This window comes from Natator depressus, chromosome 10 (assembly GCF_965152275.1).
Source record: "Natator depressus isolate rNatDep1 chromosome 10, rNatDep2.hap1, whole genome shotgun sequence".
NCBI classification, from domain to species: Eukaryota; Metazoa; Chordata; order Testudines; family Cheloniidae; genus Natator; species Natator depressus.
Window position 1 is genome coordinate 15,349,902 of NC_134243.1, and position 20,080 is coordinate 15,369,981.

Genomic DNA, 20,080 nt, shown 5'->3' on the forward strand with positions numbered 1-20,080 from the left:
CCCCCCCGCCCCCCTCCTCCTTCGCCAGCGATCAGCGGTGACTCTCTGGCCGCCGCAGGAAACCCGCCCTTAAAGGAGCCGCCCGCGCGCCCGCGCGCGCGGCACCCACCTGTTCGGCCCCGGGCCGCTGCGCGCGTGCGGCCAGGCTGGGTCCACAGCAGGGGGTGGGAGGCGGGGCTCAGCCTCCTGAGGGGAAGGAAGACGGGGGCGTTTGCATGGAGACCTTTGGGGTCAGCGTCGTGTCAGTCAGGGTGGGCAGAGACAAAGCAGCTGGCGGATTTTGTAATGGGGGGGCTTCGTTCACTGGGCAGATATCAATATTATCCCTTCTATTGCAGGTGCTCAGTGCTGTAGGGACAAACTGGGGGACACTGTCCCTGTCCCCCAGAGCACGGTCGGGCTGAAGGGATTGGGTGGCCTTTGGTGCAGTCACTCAGGCACCTGGCGCCAGGTTTAAGAGCACACAGGCCATGACATAAAATAGCACATCCAGCAAATGAATCCTCACCCCGTAACAGAAACACACCAACCAAACCACTGCAGACTGAAAAGCTAACCCCAGGACGAAGGGAGACTGTCCGGCTGTGGATTCTTTTTCAAAGCTAGGGGTTTTGGGTTGGGGGGGGGTGTTTGTTTGTTTTTATGGTGATGTAGGATTTTGTGTGTGTGTTTTCCTGAGACACCATTTAAAAAAATCTCAAACAAACCCCAACTGAGATCCTGCCCCTGTTGCAAACTGACAGCTTGCATCTGCCAAAACATAATGAAGAATGAAAACCATCACTTTATATTCCTTATCCAGTTGATCCGAGCCAAGGTTCTCATCTCACGCTGAGCTGGAGGGAGAGCAGGACCCAGGCTCAAGTCTCTTTAAATCAAGAAGACTCGGGGAATTGGAATGGAAGGGAGAGAGGACAAAGACCACCCACCCACCCCCATCCTGCAATTGGATCCACTTGGACAGACTCATGCAGAACCCTAATCACTTCAGCTGGACTCCAAGCAGGTGTAAGTGTCTGTACAGATCTCATGGCAGGATGGGGAGAAAGGCGGCAAGACCAAACCAGAAATAGGGTGACCAGACAGAAAATGTGAAAAATCGGGACGGGGGTGGGGGGTAATAGGAGCCTATGTAAGAAAAAGACCCAAAAATCAGGACTGTCCCTATAAAATCAGGCATCTGGTCACCCTAAATCAGAAATGAAATAAAGCCCTTATCCTCCAAAGACTTATGCACATGCTTAAATCCGTGCATTGGGAGAAGTACCATAAGAGTCCAGATAGAAAAAAAAAAAGAGAGATTTGTGGGCATAGGGAATGAATGGAAACATTTTCTAAAGATGAACAATTATAGCAAATTTGTTCTAAGGAAATACTGTGTAAGTGAAGAAAAGACATAAGGTCTAAAAGAAAATGAGTAGTGAGGTGTAGGAGATCATTTTACCTCTGTATTTGGGATTGCTGAGACCAGTACTGGAATACTGTGTCAAGTTCTGGTGTCCATAGTTTTAAAAGGATGTTGAAAAATCTAGAGGGTATAGAAAAGAGCCAAAAAATGACTGAAGACCAGAGATAAAGGCCTTACAGTGAGAGCTAAAGAGTTTGATCTGTTCAGTTTATCAAAAAGAAGACTGAGGTGCTTTGATTACCTTCACAGAGAAAATACTGGGTATGAAAGGGTTTTTTAATCTAACAGAGAAAAGCAAAACAAGAACAAATAGCTGGAAGCTGAAGCCAGACAAAAATCAAGTTAGACACAAATTTTTAAAAGTGAGAGTGATTAACCACTGGAACGAAGTACAAAGGGAAGTGATGGACTCTCTGTCTCTTGGTGTCTTCAGATCAAGAGTGGATGCCTTTTTTGGAAGATCTGCTTTAGACAAACACGCCTATACTGAGCCCGATTATTTGTAACTGAGTGAAATTTAATAGCCTGGGTTACATAGGAGGTCAGACTAGATGACCTTTGTTCTAAGGAAACAAAGCTTTCTGTCCTTAAAAGCTATGAAAATCTATGAGCTGCTGAAAAAAATCTATGAAGAGAATAAGGAAAGTAGGGGGGAAGCAAATACGGAGTTGCTTGCTTTCCCCAGTACAGTAACCTGAATCAGTGATTTCTTGGTGCTTTGAGTACTAGTAGTTATTTTTGAAATCTAAATTCTTGACTGTTGTCCCTCCCCACCCCCTGAATGTATCAATCACTATCAATTTCTGTTAGATACATGTCTGGGAATGTTTCCATCAGTCCAGATACCTAGATGGCTCCCATCACAGCAGTAGCTAAGTTCTCCCAGACATTTAAGGACCTATCCTTACAACACTCCTGTGAGGTAGGGAAGGATTACCCCATTTTATAGCTGGGAAAACTAAAAAGCGAAGACATTAAGTGACTTGTGCAAAATCAAACAGGAAGCCTTTGACACACCTGGGAATGGAGGCCAGATATCCTGAGTTCCAGTCTAAGACCAGGGGAGGGAGGGAGGGAAGCATGCGGGTGTGCCTGCCTTTTTTTCCCCTCTTCCTCCAGACCTGCAAGCCTCATTAGGAGGAATTCAGCAGTGATTCTGCAGCAACGTTTACAGGCTCCTTCCTGCTCTTGGTGATGAAGGATTTTGCTCATGTGTGTATGTGTACATGCTATGTGAAACTTTAAAAGCCTTGCTGAAACAGGAACACAGCATAATCCTTTCTCATCGGGAACAAGGGCACTTCCTTAAAATGAATGTCACGTGGCACGGAGAAGACTTCCTTCTAAAGAGTTGAAACTGAGGAGGGCTTGGAAAAGACACAAGAGGGAAGGGAAACTTACTAGATAGGGCTTGCCGGAATGTTGAGGGGATATTTTCATCCTCAGTGAAATCATTTTTCTTGGAGCTATTAAATTGCAACAGGGGCTCTGTCTCAACCTGGAAAATTTACATGAGAAAGATGCCCAGCGCATGATGAAAAAGATTTTAAATGTCCTAATTGTGAAAGGCACCTAGCAAAGTCCATCATGAGGGAGAGACTTTAAAAACTGCCTTAAAGTGAACCCCATATGATTCAAGCCTTGGCGAGGCATTTCCCCCCAATTACAGCTTTGAGTGTTCCTGCAACCCCTAGTGTAGATAGGCACCACCATTACTTCTACTGGGGTAAGCTTCTCCTGTGCAAATATTGGCCAGGGGTTACTACACTAGGGGTTACTCTCAACTTTCCAAGATCCTCCCTCCACCTGCCCCGGAGGGGAAGATCAGTGCTGACCGTGACATCTGGCCCCATGCTAGCTAAAAGCAGGGCAAATCTCAAGCCTAGACGAGGTCTGAGTCACCTTCCCAAGTGAGTGAGCTGAAGAGCAGGGGAAACAGCAAGACAGGTGTCAGGAAGGAAAACAGTTAAATAACAATCCCGCTCCATGAGCAAAGGCTAGGAAACTTCAGCTCCCTGAGTTCTAATCCTGGTGCAGATGCTCCTTCCCTCAGTGGCCTTGGACAAATCCTGTACATTCTCTGCCCCATTTTCCCCCATCTGTAAAATGGTGCTAATAATAAAGTACCTCACAGACTGCAAACACCATATAAATGATGAGTATTATTAATGCTACTTGATAAAATCATTTTCCTTATAGATTCTAGCTCTGTTAAAACCCAGTGATGATCGTTACTGCCTTCTGACCAGATGTGTACGGTATGCACCCATGAGATGGCACTTCAGTCTCTCCCTGCAGAGAATCTACAGGCTCTGACTGAGGTTCAGAATCATGCCAATGCTCAGGGGATACACAGCATTGCCACAGCTGCCCTAGACACTGGTTATGTAGGCTCTTTAGAAGTGATTATGTGATGCAAACAAGCCCTATACTAAAATGTAACCATGTAAAACCTTCCGATGGGTCTAGCATCTAGCTGTTTATTTCTACAGAATTTTCCTCTCCTTGCCTCCATGCAGGGCGGTCCAACGCAGCTGCGTGCTGCTCCAGCCCCTACCCCATGGCTCCCACCCCTGCTCCGCCCCAGCCCCGCCCCCACTCCACCCCTTCCCCAAAGCCCCCACCCCTGCTCCGCCCCAGCCCTGCCCCCACTCCAGCCAGCCCTTCTCCTGAGGACTGCAGCAGGGGTTGGGCTTCCTGCACTCACCAGAAGTAGTAAGTAGAGCGACCTGGCCCCAGCCCACTCTGCTCCCCTGGCTCCCAGCCACGCAGCCAGCAAGTGCTGCGGGGCGATTCCCCCCGGCCCCCCAAGGCTGTGAGCCAGGGGAGCAGAGCAGGCTGGGGCCAGGTCGCTCCACTTCCTGCAGGAAGTGGCCAGCCCCCACCCCACGGAGGCCTGGGGCCCCACACAGCCCCTCCCGCCCCCCGTGGGGGGCTGCATAGGGCACCAAAATGGGTAGGGACGGGTAGGGATGCCTCCATGTTGAGTGAAAGCTGCCACACTGAAACAACAGCAATGGAGCAAGGCAGTGCTCTGCATTAGGCACCAGGCTGTAAATAAGGGTATGTACGTCTACACTGTAAAAACAAAACAAAACACACAGCTGGAGCCTGGCTCTGAGACCCACCCTCCTCACTGGGTTTCAGAGCCTGGGCTCCAGCTGCAGTGGGAACATCTTCACTGCTCTTTTTACCTCCATAGTATGAGTCCCACAAGCCCGAGTCAGTTGAGAGGCTCAGAGACTCGCTGCCATGTTTTGCGGGGGGAGGGAGGGTTGGCAGTGGAGACATACCCTAAGAGTCTTCATAGGGGATTCGCTTGCTCCTAACTTTAACGTTATACTGTGTCTTGGAGGAGCAGGTGAAGGGTGAGCCAGTGCATGTGTTAGCTGGCTACAAACCAGAGATAAGTTACACAAAGGCACCACACTCAATATTGTTGATTTAGTTTCACTTCGAAACTTATCATTTGTAACAAGCAAGAGGAAACTCTGCCACTGGCTTATCATGTGAGCTTCTTGGGCAATACTGCACACTAGCATCATGTGGATGTGATCGTGTCTGAAGACATGGTTTCAAAATCCAAGACTGTAAGAAAAACAAAGAGAATGCTCCGTGAACTTTTACTCCACAAAGGCACCATCCCGTTCCCATCAAAGACAATGGGAGTCTCTCCACTGACTTTAATGAGAGTTGGATTGGTCTAGGAGTTAGGGGGACAGCATAATTCCTGAGTACTGTACAAGTGTAGAAGTTCCACACCCTCCAACGGACCTCAAGGAATGACACTCAGGGGATATAAATAATACTTCATCTTTATATAGCACTTTGCAATATGAATGAATCCCCACAAAACCCCTAAGGGATCAGTTTAGAACAGAGGACAGTTGTACTGTTCATATTTTTACCCAAGGGCAGGGAAGTTTGCCTGTAAAGCTTGTGTTCCTGAAGGATAAGCAGTCCTGCAGGAAACAGTGGATATGGTCAGACGGTCTGACATGCGAAGCCTCACATAGATGAAACAAACAAGAGGAGCTCTAAGCCTAGCAAGGCAAAAGTAAACTGCAAAAGGGGGAGGGAATGACTTTTCTGGGCCCATTTTTGGCAAACATTTTCTGCAGCACTGTTCCCTTTTTCATCTGCACTTTTTTTCTAAACGGAGCTAAACGGACCCCCATGGGACCAGAATTTAGTCCTAGGAGAGTCAGCCAGACACTCCTTGTGTCTGCTGAGTGATGATCCAAACTGGGAGGCTCTTCTATATGCAGACTTCTCCCTAAAGCATTTCATGCACACATAAGACCCTGACACCCCCCACCCTGACTAGAAGATGAGAGCAAGGCAGATGGATTCTGCCCAATTCAGGTTTACGGTGAGTATTCCAGTTCAGCTTGAAAGTGGCTTGCAATTAAAAATAATTGAATTTACACCTCTCTTTACTAAGTCATTAGCATGCATAGAGAAGGCTTGCAAATGTTTTTTGTTTGTAAGTCTCTTTCCTGCTTTTTTATCCTATTACACACGCCAGCTCTTGTCTATCCTATTTTATTGGACTCTGTGGGTGACTGGAGAGCAAGTGGGATCATGACCTCACAAATGACAAGAGATGGAAATCTGAGCAAATACAAAGGGGAAGAAATTTTATTTGGACTACTTGGGGCAGATTGTGACCCTCTTGCTCACAGCAAACAGAACCGAACAGCATGAGTAATCTCATTGAAGTTGATAAGACTCCTTGTGCAATAAGGCATTACTCAGCCCTGGTCTACACTAGGACGTTAGGTCGAATTTAGCAGCGTTAAATCGATGTAAACCTGCACCCGTCCACACGATGAAGCCCTTTATTTTGACTTAAAGGGCTCTTAAAATCGATTTCCTTACTCCACCCCTGACAAGTGGATTAGTGCTTAAATCGGCCTTGCCGGGTCGAATTTGGGGTACTGTGGACACAATTCGACGGTATTGGCCTCCGGGAGCTATCCCAGAGAGCTCCATTGTGACCGCTCTGGACAGCACTCTCAACTCAGATGCACTGGCCAGGTAGACAGGAAAAGAACCGCGAACTTTTGAATCTCATTTCCTGTTTGGCCAGCGTGGCAAGCTGCAGGTGACCAGGCAGAGCTCATCAGCAGAGGTGACCATGATGGAATCCCAGAATCGGAAAAGAGCTCCAGCATGGACTGAACGGGAGGTACGGGATCTGATTGCTGTATGGGGAGAGGAATCCATGCTATCAGAACTCCGTTCCAGTTTTCGAAATGCCAAAACCTTTGTCAAAATCTCCCAGGGCATGAAGGACAGAGGCCATAACAGGGACCCGAAGCAGTGCCGCGTGAAACTTAAGGAGCTGAGGCAAGCCTACCAGAAAACCAGAGAGGCGAACAGCTGCTCCGGGTCAGAGCCCCAAACATGCCGCTTCTATGATGAGCTGCATGCCATTTTAGGGGGTTCAGCCACCACTACCCCAGCCGTGTTGTTTGACTCCTTCAATGGAGATGGAGGCAACACGGAAGCAGGTTTTGGGGACGAAGAAGATGATGATGATGATGAGGTTGTAGATAGCTCACAGCAAGCAAGCGGAGAAACCGGTTTTCCCGACAGCCAGGAACTGTTTCTCACCCTGGACCTGGAGCCAGTACCCCCCGAACCCACCCAAGGCTGCCTCCTGGACCCGGCAGGCGGAGAAGGGACCTCCGGTGAGCGTACCTTTTAAAATACTATACATGGTTTAAAAGCAAGCATGTGAAAGGATTAATTTGCCCTGGCATTCACAGCTCTCCTGGATGTACTCCCAAAGCCTTTGCAAAAGGTTTCTGGGGAGGGCAGCCTTATTGCGTCCTCCATGGTAGGACACTTTACTGCTCCAGGCCAGTAACACGTACTCGGGAATCATTGTACAACAAAGCATTGCAGTGTATGTTTGCTGGCGTTCAAACAACATCCGTTCTTTATCTCTCTGTGTTATCCTCAGGAGCGTGAGATATCATTCATGGTCACCTGGTTGAAATAGGGTGCTTTTCTTCAGGGGACACTCAGAGGTGCCCGTTCCTGCTGGGCTGTTTGCCTGTGGCTGAACAGAAATGTTCCCCGCTGTTAGCCACGGGGAGGGGGAGGGTTGAGGGGGTAGCCACGCGGTGGGGGGAGGCAAAATGCGACCTTGTAACGAAAGCACATGTGCTATGTATGTAATGTTAACAGCAAGGTTTACCCAGAAAGAGTGTAGCCACTGTTTTATAAAATGTGTCTTTTTAAATACCGCTGTCCCTTTTTTTTTCTCCACCAGCTGCATGTGTTTCAATGATCACAGGATCTTCTCCTTCCCAGAAGCTCGTGAAGATTAGAAAGAAAAAAAAACGCACTCGTGATGAAATATTCTCTGAGCTCATGCTGTCCTCCCACACTGACAGAGCACAGACGAATGCGTGGAGGCAAATAATGTCAGAGTGCAGGAAAGCACTAAATGACTGGGAGGAGAGGTGGCGGGCTGAAGAGAGTAAGTGGCGGGCTGAAGACAGGGCTGAAGCTCAAATGTGGCGGCAGCGTGATGAGAGGAGGCAGGATTCAATGCTGAGGCTGCTGGAGGATCAAACCAGTATGCTCCCGTGTATGGTTGAGCTGCAGCAAAGGCAGCTGGAGCACAGACTGCCACTACAGCCCTTGTGTAACCAACTGCCCTCCTCCCCAGGTTCCATAGCCTCCACACCCAGACACCCAAGAACGCGGTGGGGGAGCCTCCGGCCAACCAGCCACTCCACCACAGAGGATTGCCAAAAAACAGAAGGCTGGCATTCAATAAATTTTAAAGTTGTAAACTTTTAAAGTGCTGTGTGGCATTTTCCTTCCCTCCTCCACCACCCCTCCTGGGCTACCTTGGTAGTCATCCCCCTATTTGTGTGATGAATGAATAAAGAATGCATGAATGTGAAGCAACAATTACTTTATTGCCTCTGCAAGCGGTGATCGAAGGGAGGAGGGGAGGGTGGTTAGCTTACAGGGAAGTAGAGTGAACCAAGGGGTGGGGGGCTTCATCAAGGAGAAACAAACAGAACTTTCACACCGTAGCCTGGCCAGTCATGAAACTGGTTTTCAAAGCTTCTCTGATGCATACCGCGCCCTCCTGTGCTCTTCTAACCGCCCTGGTGTCTGGCTGCGCGTAACCAGCAGCCAGGCGATTTGCCTCAACCTCCCACCCCACCATAAATGTCTCCCCCTTACTCTCACAGATATTGTGGAGCACACAGCAAGCAGTAATAACAGTGGGAATATTGGTTTCGCTGAGGTCTAAGCGAGTCAGTAAACTGCGCCAGCGCGCCTTTAAACATCCAAATGCACATTCTACCACCATTCTGCACTTGCTCAGCCTGTAGTTGAACAGCTCCTGACTACTGTCCAGGCTGCCTGTGTACAGCTTCATGAGCCATGGCATTAAGGGGTAGGCTGGGTCCCCAAGGATAACTATAGGCATTTCAACATCCCCAACGGTTATTTTCTGGTCTGGGAATAAAGTCCCTTCCTGCAGCTTTTGAAACAGACCAGAGTTCCTGAAGATGCGAGCGTCATGTACCTTTCCCGGCCATCCCACGTTGATGTTGGTGAAACGTCCCTTGTGATCCACCAGAGCTTGCAGCACTATTGAAAAGTACCCCTTGCGGTTTATGTACTCGGCGGCTTGGTGCTCCGGTGCCAAGATAGGGATATGGGTTCCGTCTATGGCCCCACCACAGTTAGGGAATCCCATTGCAGAAAAGCCATCCACTATGACATGCACATTTCCCAGCGTCACTACCCTTGATATCAGCAGATCTTTGATTGTGTGGGCTACTTGCAACACAGCAGCCCCCACAGTAGATTTGCCCACTCCAAATTGATTCCCGACTGACCGGTAGCTGTCTGGCGTTGCAAGCTTCCACAGGGCTATCGCCACTCGCTTCTCAACTGTGAGGGCTGCTCTCATCTTGGTATTCATGCGCTTCAGGGCAGGGGAAAGCAAGTCACAAAGTTCCATGAAAGTGCCCTTACGCATGCGAAAGTTTCGCAGCCACTGGGAATTGTCCCAGACCTGCAACACTGTGCGGTCCCACCAGGCTGTGCTTGTTTCCCGAGCCCAGAATCGGCATTCCACCGCATGAACCTGCCCTATTAGCACCATGATGCATGCATTGACAGGGCCCATGCTTTCAGAGAAATCTGTGTCCATGTCCTGATCACTCACGTGACCGCGCTGATGTCGCCTCCTCGCCCGGTATCGCTCTGCCAGGTTCTGGTGCTGCATATACTGCTGGATAATGTGTGTGGTGTTTAATGTGCTCCTAATTGCCAAAGTGAGCTGAGCGGCCTCCATGCTTGCCTTGGTATGGCGTTCGCACAGAAAAAAGGCGCGGAACGATTGTCTGCCATTGCTCTGACGGAGGGAGGGGCAACTGACGACATGGCTTACAGGGTTGGCTTACAGGGAATTAAAATCAACAAAGGGGGTGGCTTTACATCAAGGAGTATTTCAGGCAGGACTTCACGGAGGGTTCCAATAAGAAATGGTGCACCTAAGTAATTGTTCTTATTGGAATAAGCAGGTTGGTCTGGCCTCTGATTGATACATGGCTAGATTTACCTCGCTGCACCTTCTCTGTGAGTGTCTGCAGTGTGACCTAGAGGAATGAGTCCCCTAGACGGGGGATGGGGGGAAGCAAATGAGTACAAAACAAATCTGGTCTATTTCTTGTTTTGATCCACTCCATCTATCTTTTACATCTTTGGCTGGCAGCAGACGGTGCAGAAGGACTGCAAGCCACCACATCTCATGGCTGCTCGGCAGAAGATGGTGCAGTAGGACTGCTAGCCATCCTCATCTCTTGCCTGCCTGGCAGAAGATGGTACAGTAGGACTGCTAGCAATCCGTATCGCCTGCCTGCTCACCATAAGACGGTTCAATAGGACCGACTGCAGGACTAAAGAGAATGACCTGGTCAAGTCACTCCAAATTTAGTCCCTGCGCCCATGTCTGCCCAGGCGCTCCTGGCCGACGTGGCCAGGAGCACCTCGGACATGACAATGACGGCTACCAGTCGTACTGTACCGTCTGCTGCCACAAGGCAATGGGTTGATGCTGCTGTGTAGCAATGCAGTACCACGTCTGCCAGCACCCAGGAGACATATGGTGACGGTTGCCCGAGCGGGCTCCATGCTTGCCGTGGTATGGTGTCTGCACAGGTAACTCAGGAAAAAAAGCGCAAAACGATTGTCTGCCATTGCTTTCACGGAGGGAGGGAGGGAACGGGGGCCTGACGATATGTACCCAGAACCACCCGCGACAATGTTTTAGCCCCATCAGGCATTGGGATCTCAACCCAGAATTCCAATGGGCAGCGGAGACTGCGGGAACTGTGGGATAGCTACCCACAGTGCAACACTCCGGAAGTCGACTCTAGCCTCGGTACTGTGGAAGCACTCCGCCGAGTTAATGCACTTAATGCACTTAGAGCATTTTCTGTGGGGACACAGACACTCGAATATATAAAACCGATTTCTAAAAAACCGACTTCTATAAATTCGACCTAATTTCGTAGTGTAGACATACCCTCAGTGTGAGTAAAAAGAACACCGCCTCACCCTATGCTTTACATGTTTGTTTTTGTACACACTGATGTATCTCAAATTCCTGACAAATACTTAGGAGACAAGCTCTCCCTTTTTTTAAAGATACAAACAGTTTCCACTGATCACTGAGAAAACTCCCACCTCATTTCTCTTATCCTCCAAGGAGTCCTCTAGCAAAAAGTAGTAAGAAAAGACTTGACATTTCTGACATTTCTTTAGGAACAAAACAACCAAAACCCCAATTCCTTTATAAACCCCTTTCAGGCCTTCTTTGTGCATCACAAAGAATGAAAATGTCCCAAACCCATTTTTGCCCCTACCGTTGGTAGGCCTTTTCTAGAATCTAGCTTTCCCTGAAGCCTGAAATGGTAGGAAAATAGAGATTTCAACAAAGACTTGAAGGTGAGTCATATCCTCTCAGCCTCCCTCTCTAATTGCTCTTGGACCTCTCTCTCTGTATTTTTCTTAATACCATAGAAGGCAGAAATTTCAGAGCCTTTGGATGAAATCACTTCCTGCCAGCCTGTGACTTGTTAGCTTTCAGTTTTGTTTTCAGTGCTGCGAACCAGTTTCTCAGGAGCTGTTGTGTTGCATTGCTAGGCTGATCTTTTCCAGTTACCCATGGAAGAAAAGAGGCGATTCCCCACTTTTACAGGGGACAGTTATAAAGGAATTTATAATAATATGCCTCAGAGTTCATCCAGATACTGACCCCTTCTATGACCCTTTTCACCACTTTGGCAGTGCAAACAGACCGTAAAGCTGATTGATTCAGCTAGCTGAGGATTCCTTGGCTCAGGGGAGTCCTTAGATGGTGGAGAAATGACACCTAATGTTTTCCAATTGGAAAGAATTTGTACATCTAAACCAGGATTTTCAAAGACACCTAAGGTATTTGGATGCTCAAACATCCGAATCACTTAAGAGTCTTCGAAATTTACTTGTCATTGTTCATGCCACTTACTTTTTGCATTTCTCTCCTGTTGGACAATGATACTAACTAGTCAGTTCCACCTCTGTTTATAGTAATTTTCACTTTCCTGCCCTAGCACATTGCTGCAAGTGTTTGGGTTGCAGGCCTGAAGGAGAATGTTTATTTGTTTTGCTCTTAAAAACTTGCCACTGGGATTGTTTTAGATTTTGTGCAGACATTTTTCTGTAATGTTCTTAGGTTTCATAAAAACTTCATTCTATAAAATCTACATTTGTGGGCAAAATTGCCCTCACAGTGTCCTTTCAATTCTGTAAGTGTTTCTAGTGACTATGATAGGTACATAAAAATTACAATAGAAATGACACTTAGCAAAGCTATTGGTATTTGAAAATCATATAGTGAGTATACGCAGCATATAAATAAGAAACTGTGAGCAAAGCAAAAAATCCCTTCAAATAAATAGTTATCTCTACCCCCAGATCATCTTTACTGTCTTCGTAAACACTTCATTTCCTCTATTTTCCAGTTTTTATATCCACCAGACATTTAAGGTTTTTCTTGTTCTATATTAAGCAGCAGATGTTGTTAGACACTGACCAAAACTGCTCTTTTTATGGCTAATTCTGATCTCTTTATACCAGTGTAACTCCATGGAGTTCTTTTACACCAGCATAAGTGAGATCAGAATGGAGTTTACATATTTAAGCCCACAAAATACATAGTTAATTGAAGTACCAGGCACATGTGCAAGTATTTGAATTGATCTCTCAATGGGTCATACGTACCAATATTCAATTGTGGAGAAGCTCCTTTTGTACCCTTTTTGTAAACAATAATCCAAATAAATTTGAAACTTGATAATAAGTCATCTCAAAGACTGATGCACTGAAAATTCAGTAAAGTTACTTAGTCCTTCAAAATCTGATACAGAGAGAAATAATAAAAGTTGGGTTAAAACTGCTGGAAATATTGATAAATATCAACTACATGTTGCAGGGGAAAGCAGTATGCAATGCAATAGAATATAACCAGAAAAATCAGGGTTTGGTCCACAGTGTTGTACTAAGAAGATGAAGAATTGTGAAGAATACAAAGCCACTCACAATTGTTCTGGAACCACAGAATAAACTTTATAAAACAGATGTTTAATCCTTTATACTGTCTGTGTGGAGAGATTCAGTATCATAAAGACAACCTGATATATGGCTTATGTTTTATAACTCCCAGTATGTCCATAAATCAGTCGTTGGTCTCAGTGGCTATCGATAGTGCCTTCATAATAATAACAACGAGGAGTCCTTGTGGCACCTTAGAGACTAACAAATTTATTTGGGCATAAGCTTTCGTGCACTAAAACCCACTTCATCAGATGCATGGAGTGAAAAATACAGCAAGCAGGTATAAATATACAGCACATGAAAAGATGGGAGTTGCCTTACCAAGTGGGGAGGTCAGTGCTAACGAGCCCAATTCAATTAAGGTGGAAGTGGCCTATTCTCAACAGTTGACAAGAAGGGGTGAATACCAAGAGAGGGAAAATTACTTTTGTAGTGCTAACGAGGCCAATGCAATCAAGGTGGACGTCGGCCATTTCCAACGGGTGAATTCAAGGGGTGAATTCCAAGGGGTGAATATCAAGAGAGGGAAAATTACTTTTTGTAGTGACCCATCCACTCTTGATTCAGTCTTGATTCAGGCCGAATTTGATGGTGTCCAGTTTGTAAATTAATTCCAGTTCTGCAGTTTCTCGTTGAAGTCTGTTTCTGAAGTTTTTTTGTTGAAGAATTGACACTTTGAAGTCTGTTATTGAGTATCCAGGGAGACTGAATTGCTCTCCTACTGGTTTTTGAATGTTACAATTCTTGATGTCTGATTTGTGTCCATTTATTCTTTTGCATAGAGACTGTCCAGTTTGGCCAATGTACATAGCAGAGGGGCATTGCTGGCACATGATGGCAAAAATCATATTGGTTGATGTGCAGGTGAATGAGCCCCTGATGGTGTGACCGATGTGGTTAGGTTCTATGATGGTGTCCCTTGAATAGATATGCTGACAGAGTTGGCAATGGGGTTTGTTGCAGGGATTGGTTCCTGGGTTAGTGTTTTTGTTGTGTGGTGTGTAGTTGCTGCTGAGTATTTGCTTCAGGTTGGGGGACTGTCTGTAACCGAGGACTGACCTGTCTCCCAAGGTCTGTGAGAGTGAGGAATCGTCCTTTAGGATAGTTTGTAGATCTTTGATGCGCTGGAGAGGTTTTAGTTGGGGGCTGTAGGTGACGGCTAGTGGCGTTCTGTTACTTTCTTTGTTGGGCCTGTCCTGTAGTAGGTGACTTCTGGGTACCCTTCTGGCTCTGTCAATCTGTTTCTTCAGTTCACTGTTTCTGTTTTCTTCATTTATAATAACAGCTGAACAGAAAACAGTTTCTATGAGAATGGCTTTCGGTCCCATCTGCAAATCAATTTTCAATCCTGGATATGATTTATATAAATGTTGCAGCTCAGATGCCTTTTTCAGCAGCTACATCTCACAGAGGTTAATAACAATTCACAGTAAGTACAATCCACACAATATGAGAAGAAGGTTTGCAAGGTTGTCAGTCAGAGAAGCTAGCTATAATTCTGTATATGACTATCTTGTTCCTGAAAGGCATAGTATTTTTAATTGAATTCTAGGCTCTCATGCCAGCATTTCAGCCTGCACTTGTCCTTTGGATCTTCTACAATCTGGAAAGAAAACCAGACACCTTTAGAAGTTAAAACTATTAAATTGCCTTGCCCTCCACAGAAATATTCCTAAAGCAATTTATAAAGTACTTTTAAACACTCTCTTTAAAATTAATAGTTTGAATTATATATTAAATGTACATACAACTCGCATAACCCATGACAGGTAGAGAGATACATAAATGGTGCATTAGGGCCCAGTCCTGCCACAGACAGAGCAGGATTGGGCCTTTAGTGAGAAAACAGTTTTATACAAGAGAGACCCCACTGACACTAACATGAAACAAATCAGAACTGTAGCGGGTCATAAGCAGATGTGAAAGATATGTTCAGTAGTGAGGACAACATAAAATAAAGAAAGGAGAGGACAAACAACAACAAAACCATGTTGGGTGCTGTGTGTGAGTGTGTATTTATCGCTCATGAGAGGTGCCAGGAAACTGACTTGAGTGACATCCTGGCTCCACTGAAGTCAATGGGAGTTTTGCCATTGACTTCAGCAGGGCTAGGATTTCACCCTGGGACTGCACAGTTCTCTATTTTCCATAGGACAGGTAGAGCATGAGTTAGTAGCCATCCAAACGTCTCTCCACCACTGTGGGCCAAAAGCTTTTCGAGGCCTATTCCATTCTTGGTCTCTTTGCTCTGACTGCCAGCAAGGGTGACAGTTCGTGATAACTGTGCTGGTGTTCAGTGACAGTTACCCCCTCAGAACTGGACTGAGACCAGGTGCTCTCTTAATTTGGGCCACTAGTTGGTAATATTGTAGCCATATACCATCCTTCCAGATTTGAACTTCTGCAGTATAGACAGGTGGCATCCTACATCATCCCCTCATGGCCTGGAGTTGCCTTGAAGGCACATTGCCTCAGTTTCCCCCTGAATTTCCCCAGAATAATCTAGTCACAGCCAAGGTATTTGAAACAATATTCCCCCTTTCCTGGGGGTCTAATTTATTCACTACCATTCAGTCCTCTTTCTGCTCACCCCTCAGGTTTAGGGTTTCCCAATCCTTCTTGGGACTGTGGCTTTAAGTCCCAGCCTCCCTGCCTTGCAGACTCAGCCCCCTTAAATTAAGCGTTTCACAATCCTCCTTCCTGGAACTGCAGTTTTAAGTTCTGGCCTCCCTGGCCCACAGACCTCCCCTTAGGTTCAGGGGTTTCCCAGCCCTCCTTCTTAGGGTCTATGTTGCATTGCCCAGCCCTGCCTGAATTCCTTCCCCTTAAACAGCTGCCTCAGGCTCAGCAACTCTCCCTGCCTGTGCTTGGAGCCTCTTTTTGATTCACCTGCCCAGGCCTCTAATCAGGATCTTAGTTCTTCCCAGGTTGGCCCAGTAACCACCTGTCTATGCTTGCAGGGAGAGAAGGGAGCCTTACCATGCCCACTCTACCAGGCTCTTGGTCCTAGGCCCTTAAAGGAACAATGGTTTGGGAGGCCCTAGACCTTCCTTCAACACTAACTGCTCCCTGGAACCATCTTCCTTCCTCCCAATGACTGCTTCGGTCATTCCAGACACTTGGGATGAGGTAACTGGCCTCTCACACTACCTTAAATGGACAGCACCCCATTACATCCAGGTTCAAGAGGTGAAAGGCTCCATATCCCAATTATCCATCTCCTGAGTTATCCAATGTCTCACACAATGTTAAGAGTTTTTATAAATTATGGATGAGATTCCCCACCCTGCTCCAGTCCTTTTACACTGGGCAAAAGGTCCGGAGCCGCATAAAGGGACCCTAAAAGCCTTGTCTGTATCCAGCCAAGGGAGGATTCCCCCAATACATGCACTGCAGAGACAGCCATAAGGCTGTCTTCCAAGGACTCCACCACGAGTCCTGGTGTAGGAACATGAGATGGGGTGGGATTAGGAGCAGAAAGATCGTGTCGGGGTAGGTCAAGAGCACACAGCGCTGCAGATTCCAGGCAGTGTGGTAGCCAATGGGGCAGTCCAAAGAAACTGCTGTAACTTAGATAGGCCCTCAGGGCTGTCTAAGTTACATCAGGAGCCTCTCCATACCCTGAAACAGTGCAGGCTCAGGAAGGCACAAAGGCCACCTTAGTGCCCCCCCCCCCCCCGCACCAATCCCCAAAGCTGTCAGTTCTATGATGCAGCTCTTAGGGTATGTCACAGCTAAAAATAACAGAGTGGCTGCAGCAGCAGCATGGGTGGCAGCTCAGGCTAGCTGCCCAAGTATAACCCCACCACCACCTCCTGCTTCCATGGGTACCTGGCCGCCACAGCCACAATGCTGTTTTTAGCCTGCTAGCCTGAGCAGAGCTAGCACATGTATGTCTACTTACACAGGGCATTACACCCCTCCACTGCTGTGGAGACATATCCTTAGGCTTATCCTCCATGACTCTCTTACAAGAAATAATTCCTCACTTTTACTTTTGATTAAAAACAATTTTCACACACGTAGTTAGATCATACTCATACACAATGCTGCTGCTGAAATCATTGGGCCTGATTCTGATTTCACACCACAATAAATCAGGAGTAACTCTACTGAAGACAGGTGTAAGTGAGAGAAAAATCAGAACATTATTCTGCTCTTACTGTTCAGACCATGTCCTTTTCTTGGATGGATTCCTCCACTGGTCTCCTCTCAAATACTACAGCTAGTTCAAAGTTCTCATCCTTCCTCTCAAGACTCTGTACCACTCCACCTTGCCTACAGATCTGATCTAATTTCCTTTAGTTCCACTCCACTGCCGGCACTCCTATCTAACCTCCTGCCTAAACAATCGTTTGTATCCTGAGTCTACTGTCGTCTTTGTGGCTTCCTTCTTGTTACCCCATGTTTGGAACTTCTGTATCAAGGCAGGAATTCACCACTGTGCCAATTCAAGGCCTATCCGCCACTTAAGAAAGACCATACTTATTTGTTTTCTCTCCTTTGCATTGCTCAGAGACATGGCCATTGTCAGGGCATGTGGTACATTATGTGACTGGACTCTACTGTCTGTCTCACTAAGTGAAATGCAGCAGCTGTCTGACAGCACAAAGCAACAGTACGCTATAGTTTAGGACAGGAAGTGCAGCATCCTGTATCCAATTTAAACTTCAGGGCAAATGTATGAAAGAATGGAATTACCCAAAATGGAATTTGTTCAGTACAACTTTCCCCAACTCTAATGAAAAGTGTTATGGGATTTTAAGGACCACAAGAGGTCAGAATAGTGGTTTTACATCTTGTCCAAAGGATGGCACCACCGCGCAGAGCTGTCCCTTGGGTACGGCGAATCGGGGCAACCACTCCAGGCCCTGCGCTTTGGCCATGTAGACCGGTGCCGGGCGCAGTCAGTCCCGGAAGTGACACATTTGTCACTTCCACGGCAGGCCCGTATCCCCCTAGGCTCTGCCACCGTGCACCGCCAGCAACACAGAGCCCTAACATTATGCTCTCTCATTGCTTCTGTAGTGACTGAGAAATGCAGTAAACACAGTACAGTACTGAATCATCAGCACCCCTTCCTTCAGCCCCTTGAATTTTCCACTCAGGTTACCCAAATTACTGTCCAGGATTGTCTCTGCTTCCCCTATGAATGGACAACCCAAGGTAGCATGGCTTCTGGCCATATAAACGTGCAGAAACATTACCTACTGTCAAGGATATCAAAGCATGAGGAGGGAATCCATTGTTTATTTGTCTGTCCTGTTAGTACCTGCTTGTTCTTGTCTTGATAGAAAGAAAAAAATTTAGAAAGAAAGAAAAGAGACTAACATGACATCTTACCTTCTAATCTCTTTACTTACCCTCTCTTCAGAACAAGTCACTTACAAAACCTTTCACCGTTAATCCCCCAAAGAAAGAAGTGACTAATTAAAAGAACAGTTCCCTGAAATGGTCTGTGATCCAGTTGTCATCTAAGGATTGATCTTGGAGGTGCTGAGCATCCTCACCTCCTGCACTTTGCAGGATTGAGCCCCCAATCATCCCATATAAACTGCATCATCTTTTCAATATAAACTGCAAGCTCCCTGAAGCAGGGATTTTCTTCCTCTGTGTTTTGTACAGGGCCAAGCACACTGATGGCACTTAATAAATCACAATTAGTCTTCCTTAGTTTTCATTTTCAATCTGACACTGCTTCTCATTGCAAGAGAGGAAGCTCATTACTTTCTCAAAGCAGGCGCAGCACTTTACAGTTAGGACGTAAGATCAAGTGCAGTATTAGTTCAGTATTTGCTGCCCCTTGTGCAAAACTACCTCATTATCCACTTTCAAACCCCTCCTCATGATTCTTCTTTGCCGTGATCCATTGTTTACTTGACAAAAAAATTGACAACTGTTCGGCTCCTGGAGTGCTGTGACTACTGCCTATCACCAGCATTGTTTCCTTGTATTCCCTTATCTGCCCGTATCTATCTGTTGTCTCTTTTCTTATACTTAGATTGTAAGTTTCTTGGGGACAGAGGCTTTTTGTTCTGTGTTCATACAGTGGCTAGTCCAGGGATCGGCAATGTTTGGCAAGCAGCCCGCCAGGGTAAGCCCCCTGGCGGGCTGGGCCGGTTTGTTTACCTGCTGCGTCCGCAGGTTCGGCCGATCGCAGCTCCCACTGGCCACAGTTCACCACTCCAGGCCAATGGGGGCTGCGGGAAGTGGTGCAGGCCGAGGGATGTGGTGGCCGCCGCTTCCCGCAGCCCCCATTGGCCTGGAAAGGCAAACCACGGCCAGTGGGAGCTGCGATCAACCAAACCTGCGGACGCGGCAGGTAAACAAACTGGCCCAGCCCGCCAGGGGGCTTACCCTGGTGTTCCGCGTGCCAAACGTTGCCGATCCCTGGGCTAGCACAACGGGGTCCTAATCCATGCTCTGGCTCCTCATAGACTTTTAGGTCAGACGGGACCACCATGATCATCTAGTCTGAATTCCTGCACATTGCAGGCCACAAAACTTCACCCACTCACTCCAGTAATAGACGCATAACCTCTGACTGAGTTACTGAAGTCCTCAAATGATTTAAAGATTTTAAGTTAAAGAGAATTCACCATTTACATTAGTTTAAACCTGCAAGTGACCCATGCCCCATGCTGCAGAGGAAGTCGGAAAAAAACTGCCAATCTGACCTGGGGGAAAATTCCTTCCCGACGCCAAATATGGTGATCAGTTAGATCCTGAGCATGTGGGCAAGACTCACCAGCCAGACACCTGGGGAAGAATCTGTAGTAACTCAGAGCCCTCCCCACTAATGTTCCCTCTAACTTTTGACAGGCCATGTGCGCAAAAAATTTCTTCTGTGCAAATTTTTGAAGCAGAGTTCAAATTTGTACGCCATGAGGCAAATGCGCCCAAGTGAGTAAAATGCTTATACATTTAAAAAGTTTTAATTTGCAATTTGTCAGATTTATATGGGTTTTCAGATAAGTAAAAAAAGAAAAACAAGAGTTTGTTTAAATTTAAAATTTTCCTAAAAAA